The sequence below is a fragment of the Aethalodelphis obliquidens genome, unplaced genomic scaffold (genome assembly GCF_003676395.1).
Source record: "Aethalodelphis obliquidens isolate GAN/ISIS:26980383/991018 unplaced genomic scaffold, ASM367639v1 scaffold19, whole genome shotgun sequence".
Classification (NCBI taxonomy): domain Eukaryota; kingdom Metazoa; phylum Chordata; class Mammalia; order Artiodactyla; family Delphinidae; genus Aethalodelphis; species Aethalodelphis obliquidens.
This window is the reverse complement of record NW_020837963.1, coordinates 13,150,755-13,164,451: the sequence shown is the minus strand read 5'-3', so window position 1 is coordinate 13,164,451 and position 13,697 is coordinate 13,150,755. Positions and strand designations below refer to the sequence as shown.

The 13,697-nt window shown below is 46.2% G+C and overlaps 1 protein-coding gene across 5 annotated transcripts in view; it reads left to right on the top strand.

The window, feature by feature from the left end:
- Positions 1 to 13,697, top strand: part of ATP8B1 (ATPase phospholipid transporting 8B1) — a 112,793-nt gene that overhangs the window by 56,355 nt on the left and 42,741 nt on the right. The gene's annotated exons all lie outside the window — the stretch shown is intronic.

The following is a 13,697-nucleotide window of genomic DNA, read 5'->3' as shown; positions in this document are numbered from 1 at the left end:
ACATGACCCTGAGAGGCAGTGTGCACGGTGGTGAAGAGGGAGGATGCTGGGCACGGGCTGTGTGGATTTCAGCCTTGGAGTCACCACTTTCTGGCTGTGTAACCTTGAGGAAAGGACTTCCTCTCTCTCTACCTCAGTGTCCCCATCTGTAAAATGGACATGATATAAGTACCTACTTCATTGGGTGGTTGTGAGGATTAAGTCAGAAAACAAGTGTAAAGGAATGAGAACAGTTTCAGGCATGCAGTAAATACTCTATAAATATTAGCTGTTATCACCCCACCCGTCATCTCCTCTCTCGTCTTTCCATCGTCAGATCTTCTTGACCCTTCCACTTCCTTCTGGGATATTCAGATTCCCCTGGACCACCCCCCAGGCTGAAGCTGCTGAGTCACTCATTTTAATGGATCCTTCCGTCCCCACATCTACGCAGAGTGAATGGGTGGATGGATGGAGAGGAGAGATGGATGGGCTGAAGAACAGTTAATTTCCCAGCAGTGAGTTTGCCCACATATTTAAGGAGAGTTCTGGTGATTCAGTGTCATCCCTGCCTCTGCCGTCTTATAAACCTTTCCTGTTAGTACAGGCTTCTCCAGCCTTCTCTTTTTTTTGCAAATCTGTGGGCAGTTATGCTGGCCCCACCCTCAGGCTTTCCTAGGCTCCAGTGGGTTCTCAGATAAAACCTTAGACTGGGTCTCCGATAGTTCAGCACACCTGGGGGGGGGGGGCAAGGCATAAGAGTCTTCATACAGAGAAGACAGCTGTAGTTATGGAAAAGTCCACCCACGCACACACAGAGCGACAGGAACAAAGCTAAAGTTTGCAAAAAATGTCTCGCTCATGCAGTGACTTGGTCTTTTAATGGATTGACCTGTGGTTCAGCTCCAAGAGCTGTGACAAAAGAGTCTGCCCTGGATGGGGGTCAGGGGAAGCTTCCTTGTGGAAAGGCATGCCCGTGCTGTCAAGTGACAGATGAAGAAGAGTTAACTAGGGGCGGGGAGAGGAAGGACCCTCCCGAATAGGGGACCACATCCAGAGGCTCTGTGGCAGGAGGGAGGGTGGCGTGCCTGTGGCGCGTGGAGGAGCTGGACTGCAGCCTGGGGGAACGAAGATGTTCTGAGCAGAGGACTAGTAATCTCACTCCCGTCCATTTCAGCACCTGTCACATTGTAACTTAGAAACGACTGGTTTCTATTTTATGCTGATTGTACATTACCCATCTTCCAGCTAAAGCTGTAAGTGCTCCAAGGACCCAAGGTCCAATCTGTCTTATTCTGAGCTGGTGTCAGGGCAGCAGGCGTGGGGGGCATTTGTCATAGAGGCTTGGTGGGTGTTGGTGACTGACAGCATCGGAGGCTTCAACAGAGATATGAATAGGGAACCAGGTGAGCGCTTCAGAGGCCTTCCCTGGTCAAGGAAGGCTTCCTGGAGGTGAGGACACCTGCGCTGAGTCCTGAATAAGTGTGAGAGGCAAATTGGTCCCCGTGGTCTCAGGGGCAGGGCCTACCAGGCCGACACAGCGTGAAGGAAAGCTCCAAGGGGCTGAGAGTTCAGGGAACTTCGAGTGATTCTTGGAGCTCAGTGATGGAGTGGGGCAGTGGCCGTGCTGAAGAGTTTGGCGCCTTTCCTGAGGGCCTCAGGGAGCCATGCCAGCAGTTCAGGCTGAAAGGAACACAGCTGAGAGTGCAGCAGCGGTCTCCTCCCATCACAGCTGCTCCGTAGCTATGTTTCCTCCTCTCAGTCCGATCTCCATGGTGGCAAAAGACGGCACTGCACTGAGATCTGATTCCATCTCCTTTCCTTTGCGGCTCAGGCCCGTGTGATTGGGCCCCATCTTCCTCTCCCAGCCGAGCTGGCTGGCTGGCTGCCTGCAACTTGCAGGCTTATTCACACGTCCCATTCACCCTGTTCTACGCTCAGTCCCTGGTTCAAGCAAGTCTTTGCCTCCTCCACGACTTTCCATCCACTCTTCCCCACGACCAGAGCAGCCCCCTTCTCTGTGGCCATCTCCTTCTCACCCTTCAGGGCTTGATATAGGCATCACTTCCTTAAAGAAGCTTTCTCTGACCCCCAGCCTGGAGCAGACCCCTGTTGTCTGGTCTCAGAGCCCCTTGCACTTTCCTTCATACCCTGCGGGCATTAATGATTATGTCCTTGGATGACTGCGTGAAGTAGGGATGAAGCTTCCCCAGTAGACGGTTGGCTTCATGAGAATTGAGGCCATATCTGTTCCATCAGAGCACGTAATAGACACTCAATAAATATACACTGGGTACATACATTTGTTTAGAAATCCTACATTGGCAGCAGTGGGGAGAAGGGAGTAGATAATAATCTAAGTGAGGATCAAAACCAAGATGGCCAGGATGCAGAGAAGGGGACAGATCATGACATGTTAGGGATTTGACATTCACAAATCCCATTAGATGGGAGGGTCAAGGGCAAAGGATGCCTGAGGAATAATTTCTGGCTTAGCTGCCCACCACCCCGCCCTACACCCAGTGGATATTCCAGTTATCTATTGCTACATAAAACACAATCTCAACTTACTGGCATAAAATGACCATTTCACAATGTTCACAGATTCTCTGAGTCAGGAATTCAGATAGGACACAGCAGAGATGACTTGTTTCTGCTCTAAGATATCTGGGCCCTCAGCTATGGAGATAAACAGCTGAGGTGACTGGGGCCTGGAATCATCTGGAAGCTTCTTTACTCCTATGTCTGGCATCTGAGCTGGTAACTCAAAGGCTCAACTGGGTCTTTCAGTGGGAGCACCTCCACGTGCCTGGGCTTCTCCCAGCATAATGCTGGGCTGCCATGGGAGCATTCTAGAGGGACCATCTGGAGAACCAGTGTCCCAAGACATCAGAGTAGAAGCTGGTCACAGAATTCATGCAGCATCCCTTGTGCTACCTGCTCTTGGTTACAGAAGAGTCACTGAGCCCAGCCTTGATTCAAGGGAAAGGAAATTAGACACCTCTTCTTGATGGAGGGGTAACAAGGTCACGTTGCAGGATTGGAGATACTGTTGCAGCTGCCTTTAGAAGGTGCCTTCTGCCTCAGTGAATAACAGAGCTGTTTGTGGCGATAAGTAGTGGTGGGGGGAGCCCCTTGTAGGTCAAGGAGAGGGTGGTGGTTTTGAACTTGACCAGTTTTGGATATTTGTAGGAATTCCACTTGTGTTGCTGGGTAGCTGGCAGCTTAGAAATATAGGATGAAGTAAGAAATGACCAAGAATGGTGCAGCATCGTCCCTAGGAACCGTTAGAATTTTAAATTCCTAAGCATGCGGTAATAGCGCTGAACTTTAGTTCCCAGACTGGGTATTCTTAGGGAGAGGTGAGTTCAGTTTTAGGAGAGGAGCCCCTCCATAAGCACACAGGCACCCCCGCCCCCGCCCCGGCCTCCTGGAGTACACATTTGCCCAGTTTGCATACCGTCTGTGCTTGTGAAGTTAGCAAAGACATGCGACTAATGTCCAGGAGAACTGAATAATTCTGATTCTGCAACTTTGGAATTGGAGATGATTCAGACAGAGGCTTTAGTGTCATTTATCTTTTTGTTTTTTGTTGAAAGCCAAATAATACTGTGAGGAAGATTGTGCAGGCGATGCTAAACCACTTGCAGGACCACTTCTAGGCACCTCTGAAGCACATGCCTGCAAGCAGCTGGCAGGCTAGGCACGCACCTCTCTCTCTCCTTGAGAGCCCACCCGCAAAGACCTGTCTTCTTGACGGGGTTGGGTGGCTCTCTGTGCTTGAAAATATAAAACTGCATTTGTTTAAAAAATCTTTTCCAACTCAGAATTTCATTGATCAAAATCCTGTTCAGGGGCAAAATGATCATTGGTCGACAGTATTTAAGGTGGAATGTTTAATCGTTAAGGCTTAAAGATATCACCACAAGAGCATCAGAACACAGAGAGGAAGTTCTCTCTTAGCGCATACATTCGGACCAGATGCGGCATCAACAAAACAAGGGCAGCTAGATCGCTGGTGCAAGTGATATCTTCAGATAAAAATACAGAATTAAGGGTGTTGATCTTTAGAGCGTCCATGAATTTTTATCTGGAATCAAAAAACAGATTAAGCTAGTCCATTAAAATACGGAAATCCTAGGGGATCCAGGAAACATGCTGAGGAGCTCTGTTTTCCACTTAATTTGATGCATTTGGAATTTTTGACCCACACCCCATGTGGAGATTCTACCTTGGCTGCTTATTTTCTTTCTCTAATCAGCCATAAACTTCCTTCCACTACAGCAGCCTTAAGAACGCCGCAGGAACTGGTGGCTTGTAAACGAAAGGCTGTGTGGGGTGTTCCTGGCTGAGTGATTTGTAATGACGGAGCGGGTGTTGAGACTGCGTTGTCTCGCTGTATAGAACTTGCTTTGAGCAGTGTCATTGATGACTGAACCTCAAGTGAGAAGCTCTTTTGCTCATGGACACCCAACTCAGCTATTGCTTTCCTGGTGCCACTTTGGAACCTGAGTCTCTAAAGTAGGTGTTTAATGATAGAAGTCACCTTAGGAGGACACTAACTAGGGTTTTTTAAAATATGTATATAAATTTATTTATTATTTTTGGCTGCGTTGGGTCTTCGTTGCTACGCATGGGCTTTCTCTAGTTGTGGCGAGTGGGGGCTACTCTTCGTTGCGGTGCGCGGGCTTCTCATTGCGGTGGCTTCTCTTGTTGCGGAGCACGGGCTCTAGGCACGCGGGCTTCAGTAGTTGTGGCACGTGGGCTCAGTAGTTGTGGCTCGTGGGCTCTAGAGCACAGGCTCAGTAACTGTGGCACACGGGCTTAGTTGCTCCGTGTCATGTGGGATCTTCCCGGACCAGGGATTGAACCCGCGTCCCCTGCATTGGCAGGCGGATTCTTAACCACTGTGCCACCAGGGAAGTCCCTAACTCTAGGGGGTTTTAATCCTGCTGATGCATTAGAATCACATGGGGAGCTTTTAAAACTCCATAGGTGCCTGGACCCAGCCCCTGGAGGCACTGATACAGTAGGTCTGGAGTGAGGCAAGGGGAGAATTCCACCAGGTTCAACCTCACATTACAGAATAGTCCATCTAATCCACTAGTGCACCTGCTCTTCAAGCAAGGTCTACCAGTTGGCCTCACGAGGGTTCTGATTAAATGTAGAACCTTGGGCTCTTCCCAGATCAGCCAATCAGAATCTATTAACAAAGACCCCAGGTGATTAGTAGGCACATTCAAGTTTGGAAAGCACCATGAGAATAAAGATTCTCAATGAGGAGAGGGGCATTTATTTTAAAATCTAAAGTCCTACCTTGCTCATACCCTGCAGTGTATTGCTTCAGTGACAAGGTGTGCTGTAAGGAGAGTTTGTCACCCTCAGATGGATGTGATGGAGGCAGGAGAAAGGCTGGGAAATGCGGCTCTTGAACAGTGGATAGCAGCCTTGCCTGCAGATTAGGGTCACCTGAGACCTTTGCTGGGTTCACCCCAGTCTAATGCAAAAATCCCTGGGGGTGGAGCCCTGAGCATCCGGATAAAAGCCCGGATTCCAGTAGAATCAAGAGCAGCTCATCCCATGTCAAGGTGCATAGGAATTCACTGGGGATCTTGTGAAAATGCCCTTCTGGTGCCAGGTCTGGAGCATGGCTTGAAATTGTGCATTTCTAACTGGATGTCAGGTGATACACCTGGTCCACACCTTGAGTAGCAAGTGTGAACAAGAGTGAAGTTGTGTGTTTTTTCTTTTCTTTCCACAAGCAAACAGCAGCATTTGGCCTTTTGCTTTGCCTTTAGTCTATCAGTTTTTGAGTTTCTTTTTTTCTTTTACTTGGTGGTGGGAATGGGGAGCAACAGAGCTGAATGCTACAAACACCACACAGTCAAGCAGATAAACTCGATAAAATCTTGACTCTAGCCTCTTACCTGCCCATACTTCGTGCCTTTCCCATTTTCTCAAAAGCTTTTCAAACTGTCACCGCTCTCCGGAGGATGCTTCGTAAGTCAAGAAGCTCAAAGCTGTTCAAACCCTCGCTTATCCTTCTCTGCCCCTCACCTTGAAGCCATCCCGCCTGCTCTACGCTCCCCTACCGTCAGCCATCCCCTCTCTTCCTGTTTCCTAACGCCCTCTCTCCTGGCCCCTTCAGTCTCCCCCTCCTAAAAAACACCTCCTGATGAGCCCAACTCCCCTTTAGTCTCTCATCCAGAAGAAATGTATTTCAGTCAGGTCACCAGTGTGGTTTTGTGATCACCAAATCATTGGGCATCTATGCCCTTTCTTACCGGGCAGCTCGCTACTTGCCCCTCCTGTTCTGCCTCCATACTCCCTTCCTGTGTAATCCATTCACTCTCATGATTTCAACTAACGTCTGAGTGTTGAGGACCTTCAAATCTGTGTCTTTGACCTGAACCTCAGCCTGGAGTTCCAGCTTGGTTTCTACAGCTCCTGGATGGACGTTTCCACCCTTGTGTCCTATGGGGGTCTGCAGTTCACCAGATCTGAAAATGCATTGTCCCCCCAACTAGATGGATACCTCTTAAGTTCTCTAGCTCATCTGTGGCACCTCTGTTCATCCAGTCACCCAAAGTAGGATCCTGGGGTCACTTTTTTCTTATTTTTTTTTTTTAATTTATATATATTTTTATTGAAGTATATAGTTGATCTACAGTGTTTCAGCCATACAGCAAAGTGATTCCGATATATATGTATACATATTATTTTTCAGATTCTTTTCCATTATAAGTTATTATAATACAAGTTATTGAATATGGTTCCCTGTGCTATACAGTTGGTCCTTGTTGGTTATCTATTTTATATATAGTAGTGTGTATCTGCTAATCCCAAATTCCCAATTTATCCCTCCCTCACATTTCCTCTTTGATAACCACAGGTTTGTCTCTATGTCTATGAGTCTACTTCTGTCTAGTAAATAAGTTCATTTGTATCATTTTTTTAGATTCCACATTGAAGTGATATCATATGCTGTTTGTCTTTCTCCTGATTTCATTTTTATTCCCCATTCTTTCTTGCCCCCATTCAGTCAGCTGTCCTATAGCTCTTGAATCTGTCTTCTCCCCATTTCTGTCCCCTTAGCCCTGGGTCAGGCTCTCATCAACTCTCCCTTCCATGACTGAAGTTGTCTTCTGCCTTTAGACTTCTTCCCTTCAAAGGTATCCTGTGCACTGCTCCTACTGTGACCCGGGCAAACCACGGTCTGGCCGTGCCACTCCCATCCTGAAGCCCCCGGTGGATGTCCCCTGCCCTCTGCTTGCCGTACCAGGCCTCCTCAATCCACTGGCTCTCAGCTCATCTCCTGTCCTTCCTGTGGTCCCCTGACACCCAGCTCTTCACATATGAACCCAGGCCCGGCTGTTTTCTGCCTTTGTGCTTTGGCCACTGCGGTTGTATTTATGCCTGGAATGCCCTTCGCCCCTCTCCTCTCGCTGTACAGGCATGATTTGGGGGTAGCTTTTAAGAGTCCACTCAAGAGGTACCTCTTCCAAAAAGGTACCTCTTGACGCCACCATAGCCTGGCCGGATTCACTGCTGCTGCCTAGAATTCCTGTCCTGCCAAGGGCTTCCTCTTTCCTTACATTTTCTTCCACATTATACATTGTCTTCACTCCTGTATGTGTTTAGGTATCTCTCCCGCCTACCATGGAGAGACAGTGGGCTCCTCAAGGTAGGGATTGTGTCTGATGGAGAGATGGTTTCCATTGAAATGAGCTCTAGTTCTACCTTATTTTGCTTTTTGTTTTTTTTTAAATTGAAGTATAGTTGATTTACAGTGTTGTGTTAATTTCTGCTGTACAGCAGTGACTCAGTTACACATACATACGTGTGTGTATGTGTGTGTGTGTATGTATATATATACTTTTTTGTATTCTTTTCCATTATGGTTTATCTCAGGATACTGAATATAGTTCCCTATGCTATACAGTAGGACCCTGTTGTTTATCCCTTCTATATGTAATAGTTTGCATCTGCTAACCCCTAGTTCTACCTTATTTTAAATTAGTGGTTCTCAAACTTGAGTGTGTGTGCGGATCACCGGGGGAGGCTTGTGAAAACACTTTGTTGGGCCCATGCCTGGAAGTTCTGATATGACAGTTCTGCGGTAGTGCCTGAGAACTGGCATTTTTAACAAGTTCTCAGGTGATGCTGCTGCCACTGGTCTGGAGCCCTCACTCTGTGAACCACTGCTACAAGACATGTCATGGTTACAGCTGACCTGTGTTTTCTCCATCTATATGTTCTAGAGACTATGAGTGTACATAGCGGTAGAGCCTAATCTAGGAAGACCAGAATCCCAAGAGACCAGGGGGAGGAACTTTACTTTCCCAGGCAGGGTTGATCTCATGATTTGTTAAATCTCACCTTCTGTTCTACCCCTTGTGGCCTGTTGATGGTTCTGGACCCAGGTTAGAATGGAAGGACCCAGCGCATATATAGCTCAGTGACCGATATGCATTCGTGACCTGAGAGAGGTAGAGCCCCTCCTGGCAGCAGGGCTGGGTGTGGACAGGACACACTTTTCTCAATACCATCTGCTTCCACCTCCAACTTGACTCCCTCCAGGTCATGTCCAACCAGAGCCCCCAGGAGAACTTGGCCTGGCTCGCTGTTGGGTCATTGTTCCTCTCATTCACCTGTTCTCAGTTCTGGCCGTTGTCAGCATCCTGGGCTAGTTCCCTTCTGTCACTACTTTTTTTTTTTTTTTTTTGCGGTACGCGGGCCTCTCACTGTTGTGGCCTCTCCCGTTGCGGAGCACAGGCTCCGGACGCGCAGGCTCAGCAGCCGTGGCTCATGGGCCCAGCCGCTCCGCGGCATGGGGGATCTTCCCAGACCAGGGCACGAACCCGAGTCCCCTGCATCGGCAGGCGAACTCCCAACCACTGCGCCACCAGGGAAGCCCTGTCACTACTTTTATTCTTGCCTCTTTTTTGATCTACTTTTCCTGTATTTTGAAATACTGAAAAGTGCATAGAAAACAAATACATAGTTTAACAGATCATTATTAAGTGAGCACATGTGTAAGTACCACCCAGGTCCAGCACAGGAACTTGCTGGGGCCCCTGAAGCCCCACCCGAGTCTGTCCTGCCCACCCCTTCCTGCTCCCTCCTCAGAGGTAACCTCCGTCCTCATTTTTATCGTAATAACTCCCTTGACTTCCTTTATGGTTTTACCACCTACATATATATCCCTAAACACTGCAGTTTAGTTTTACATGTTTCAAACTTTGTGTATAAATGGAATCAGACACTTGGAATGATTTGGAATGGAATACAGTATGTATTTGTGTGTGTGTGTGTGTGTGTGTGTGTGTGTGTGTGTGTGTGGCTTTATTCTGAGATATTTTTACTATTTACTCACTGTTGAATGTAGATGCGGTTTTTCCCTGTGACTCATAGGTTTCCATCTTTTCCTGTCTTCTCTTGATGTATTCCCACCCACCATCCCACTGCCTTTAGAATAATATTTTTTAAAAATATTAAACATAATGGCATAATGACCATGAGAAAGTCAAGCAACTTACTTATTTGATTTATATGTAAACCTATAAAGGGAGGGAATTGAACTGCAAACCTGTTTTTTTCCAAAGGTAACACATGCACGTAGAGCTGATGATAAAAGGGTACAGGATGAAAATGAAGCCTCCCTCCCTGCCTCTTCTGTGTCCCAGCCCTGCAGTTTCCTTTCCCAGAAAGAAGCTGCTGTTACCAGTTCCTCGTATGTCCTTCCGGAGATAAACACACACTCCTTGCGCAAAGAACACTTACAAACACGAGCCCTTATAGACCCACAGATACACGTACACGTGATCACATGTGTGCAGGTGTGTGTGCATGCGTGCGTTCCTATTGTGCCTTCATCCCGTATGTCACATCACTTAAAGCATGGTAGATCCTCCCTGCTTTTATCACTTAGTGTAATTTGAAGATATCAGTACACATCAAGGTACCTCATTCTTTTTTGCAGACCACGTAGGCTGTCACTGTGTGGGTGTTCAGCCAGCTGCTCTTGGTGGTATTTAGGTTGTTTCTAATCTTTCTGATAAACAGGGATGCATTGAATAGCCCTGAGATATGTTGTTTCTTTATCCAAGAGTATATATACACTCACTCAGCGCGTGTGTCTGTGTTAAAGTTTGATAGATACGGCCAAATTGCTCTCCGCAGAGACCACCTAAGAGGGCCTGTTTATTTTGCCATTATAGGATAAAAATGGGCACGTAACTGAAGAATTGTACTTCTTTTCTGATGAACTTGAGTATCTTTTCATGTATTTAAGAGCCCTTGAATTTCCCTGTGTGTGAATGGTCTATTTGTCCTTTACCCATTTCTCTCTTGGGTTGTTTGTCTTTTTCTTTTCTGACACTAAACTTTTGCTTGTTTAACTCTGCTAGTTTGCTGCCGCTTGTACCAACCAATATGCAACTTTTTGGTTGCAGAGTTGTCTATAGATCAAGAGTTCAGAATCAGCTGTGAGAGGATGAGAGGCCAGGCGAAGCTGACTTTCTTTGCTGGATGGTGAGGATCAAAGGACTTGGTGACCCGGGGAGCACCCAACATCATGTAGCCATATTTGCATACATTAAATACACGTTTACCAGATGATTTTTGAGCCACAGCTGGCTGATGGTAAATGCAACATGCATGGATGATTTTATCAGGCACAACCTTTGTTAGCTGATTTCTCTCTATCTTTTAACCAAAGGGTTATATGGTGAAGGTGAATTTTTTGCTGGTTAGTGTATTACTTCTTCTCTTTTCTTGGTCAATATTTCCATTCTAGAAAATGGGTCAAGGTTCCTACTTTTTCTATGAATTAGCCTTGTGGTCCAAGTGTCCGGTAAGGTTCTCTGTTTTAATTGGGGACCTAGTAAATGTTTGATCAAAACCACAGATCTCCAAGTGTCATTTTGCTACCTTTCCTAAAGGCATGTGCTTTAGCATGGCATTTCTCACTCCATATTAATAGGTGTTCTGTGATTGTTAAAAATGTGCCTGTGGTCACATTAATTTTGAAAAGATTAAATTAAATAAAATTAAATGTTTCTTTACTACAGGACTTCTCAGAGCCTTTAATACACCAGTGGGTCTATTGCATATCCAAGGGAGGGATGTAGGCTGCTGTGTTTTGCTGTGTAGGCTGCTGTGTATTTGACCACAGAACACGTTTCACTTACTTTATGGTCTCTGATTGAAATATTCCTCAAGCAATTAGCGTCAAACTCAGGAAATTATCAGGAAAAGGAACCAATTTCTTTGCCTGCTGATTTGTCTGAATTAGGCCAAACAAGGAACCTTGTTAGAAATAGGGTTATTGATTACTTGACTGCAATCAGGTTTCTGAAATTAACTACAAATGCTTCTGTGGTTAAGCTCAGTATATTGTAGACGAAGACACTAGTTACTTTCTCCAAGCTCCCCAACGTGTTATTCAAACTGTAAAATTAAGAGACCAAGGTCATTTCTAGCAGACCCTTCACTGCCCCTACTTGAGGTCAGATACTACCCTCTATCTGAGGCATCCAATTCAAACTGGGCTGGGGAATGAGGGGGTTGTGCTGAGACAGAGGAACCACTGGCTGGAGGACTTAATTATGAAGCAAATTTAAAGGGCCGCAAGGGGGACGAAGAATCCAGCTCATTAACAGGGCAGCTTATTCTTTCCTCTTGAGTATTTCTGAGATTGATTTTTATCCCTTCTCGAGGAATCTTGTCTGTTTTTCTTCTCAACCTTCCTGAATTTTTGAACGGCAGTTCTCAGAGGTATTCTAGAACACTCGTGACCAGGGATGTGTTACAAGTCATCTGGGAGCCAAATTAAACCTTTAAAAATTTGCAAGTTGGGCTTCCCTGGTGGCGCAGTGGTTGAGAGTCCGCCTGCCGATGCAGGGGACATGGGTTCGTGCCCCGGTCTGGGAAGATCCCACATGCTGTGGAGCAACTGGACCCCTGAGCCATGGCCGCTGAGCCTGCGCGTCTAGAGCCTGTGCTCAGCAACGGGAGAGGCCAAAACAGTGAGAGGCCTGCATATGCAAAAAAAAAAAAAAAAAATTTGCAAGTTACCATAAAATAGAATGGATTCAAGATTACCCTGTAAAATATCTTTTTTTAACCTACTTTCATTTTGATCTCCTTTTTCAGTCGAAAAGAAATGTTCTGATTGCACACATTCCAACAGCCCTCAGGAGCTGTCGTGTAGTTCCATTTAAATTTTCCCTTTTGATAATATCGCATGTAAGCTAAAAAGATGCTTAGAACATTTCCATTTGTCATGACATAACAGTTATGATTACCCAATGAATGGCAGTCCAAATGATGCAAGAGAAATTTTCAATAATGGTATAGTGGTTTTTAAAAAGTCGTAAGGTTAATTATTTGCTTTCTTCAGTAGTCCGCAATTGTTCCTTTTACAGTATTATACGTACTTTGTTGGAAGTAAAAGTCTGGAAAGTGAATCATTAAAAAATGAAATATGGGGCTTCCCTGGTGGCGCAGTGGTTGAGAGTCTGCCTGCCGATGCAGGGGACGCAGGTTCGTGCCCCGGTCCGGGAGGATCCCACGTGCCGCGGAACGACTGGGCCCGTGAACCATGGCCACTGAGCCTGCGCGTCCGGAGCCTGTGCTCTGCAGCGGGAGAGGCCACAACAGTGAGAGGCCCGTGTACCACAAAAAAACAAACAAACAAAAAAAGAAATATGTTTTTTTCTAAAGCACATTTAAGTTTTTATAATTGTAGTCATAAGATTGATAATCTTATAATCCTTTACTTGTAAATGTTCTTTAATATAATCCCATCTCCAAAAAGAGTGTCTCACGAGTTGTTGATCCCCCTTCTGTGTCAGTTTGCAGAAGAAGGAGCTCATCAAGACCTGGTTCATGGAGGCCCTGGTGGCCTAGTGGTTAGGATTTGGAGCTTTCACTGCGGAGGCCTGGGTTCGACCCCTGGTCCGGCAATCATCCCATGTGCCACACAGTGTGGCCAAAATACAAAAAAAAAATTTTTAATTAAAAAAAGAGTAATGTGGGGGAAAAAAAAACACCTGGTTCACCCACTCTCGTGTGTGTCACACAAGGGAAGTTCATCTCACCTGCATGTTCAAACACACAGTCAGTGGGGGACCTTATGCCAAAAAGGTGCTTCCTGAACTTTTCTTCCTAAGTTATAATATCCTTGTCTTGAGCTTTCATAGCGGTGACAACTCATGCCTTCCTGTTAGGAGAAGAAGCACAGCCTGATATTGGGTAACAGTGGAAAGGTTGACCCTATACTGATAAGTGACCGCCCCCACCCCCAAGTCTGCTCACTAACAAGGCAGTTCTCATGGTGGTTTGTAGCATAAATCACAAAAGAAAGTCCAGTCAGTAGAGCAAGGTGGATGGAGAGGTTGGCTTGGGGGTCAGACTGCCAGACTTTGAATTCTGATTCTCCCCCTGAATCCTGTCTCTGCCTCCGTTTCCTCAGCTGTAAAACTGACATATTAACTAACTACTTGGCATGATGCCTGGCACCTACTAAGCACTGAACAAATGTTCCCTTTAGAGCCATATATCATGCGACAGTAGAAGTCAAGAGCGGATGGGCAAAGACAGAACAGGTGGGTGGAAATTTCTTCCCTACAACTGTAGCCTGACTGCCAGGCTACTCATCTCTAGGTTGAAGGTCCCTTTGGCTGAAATTTCCATTAGGAGCTGGACTCCACCAT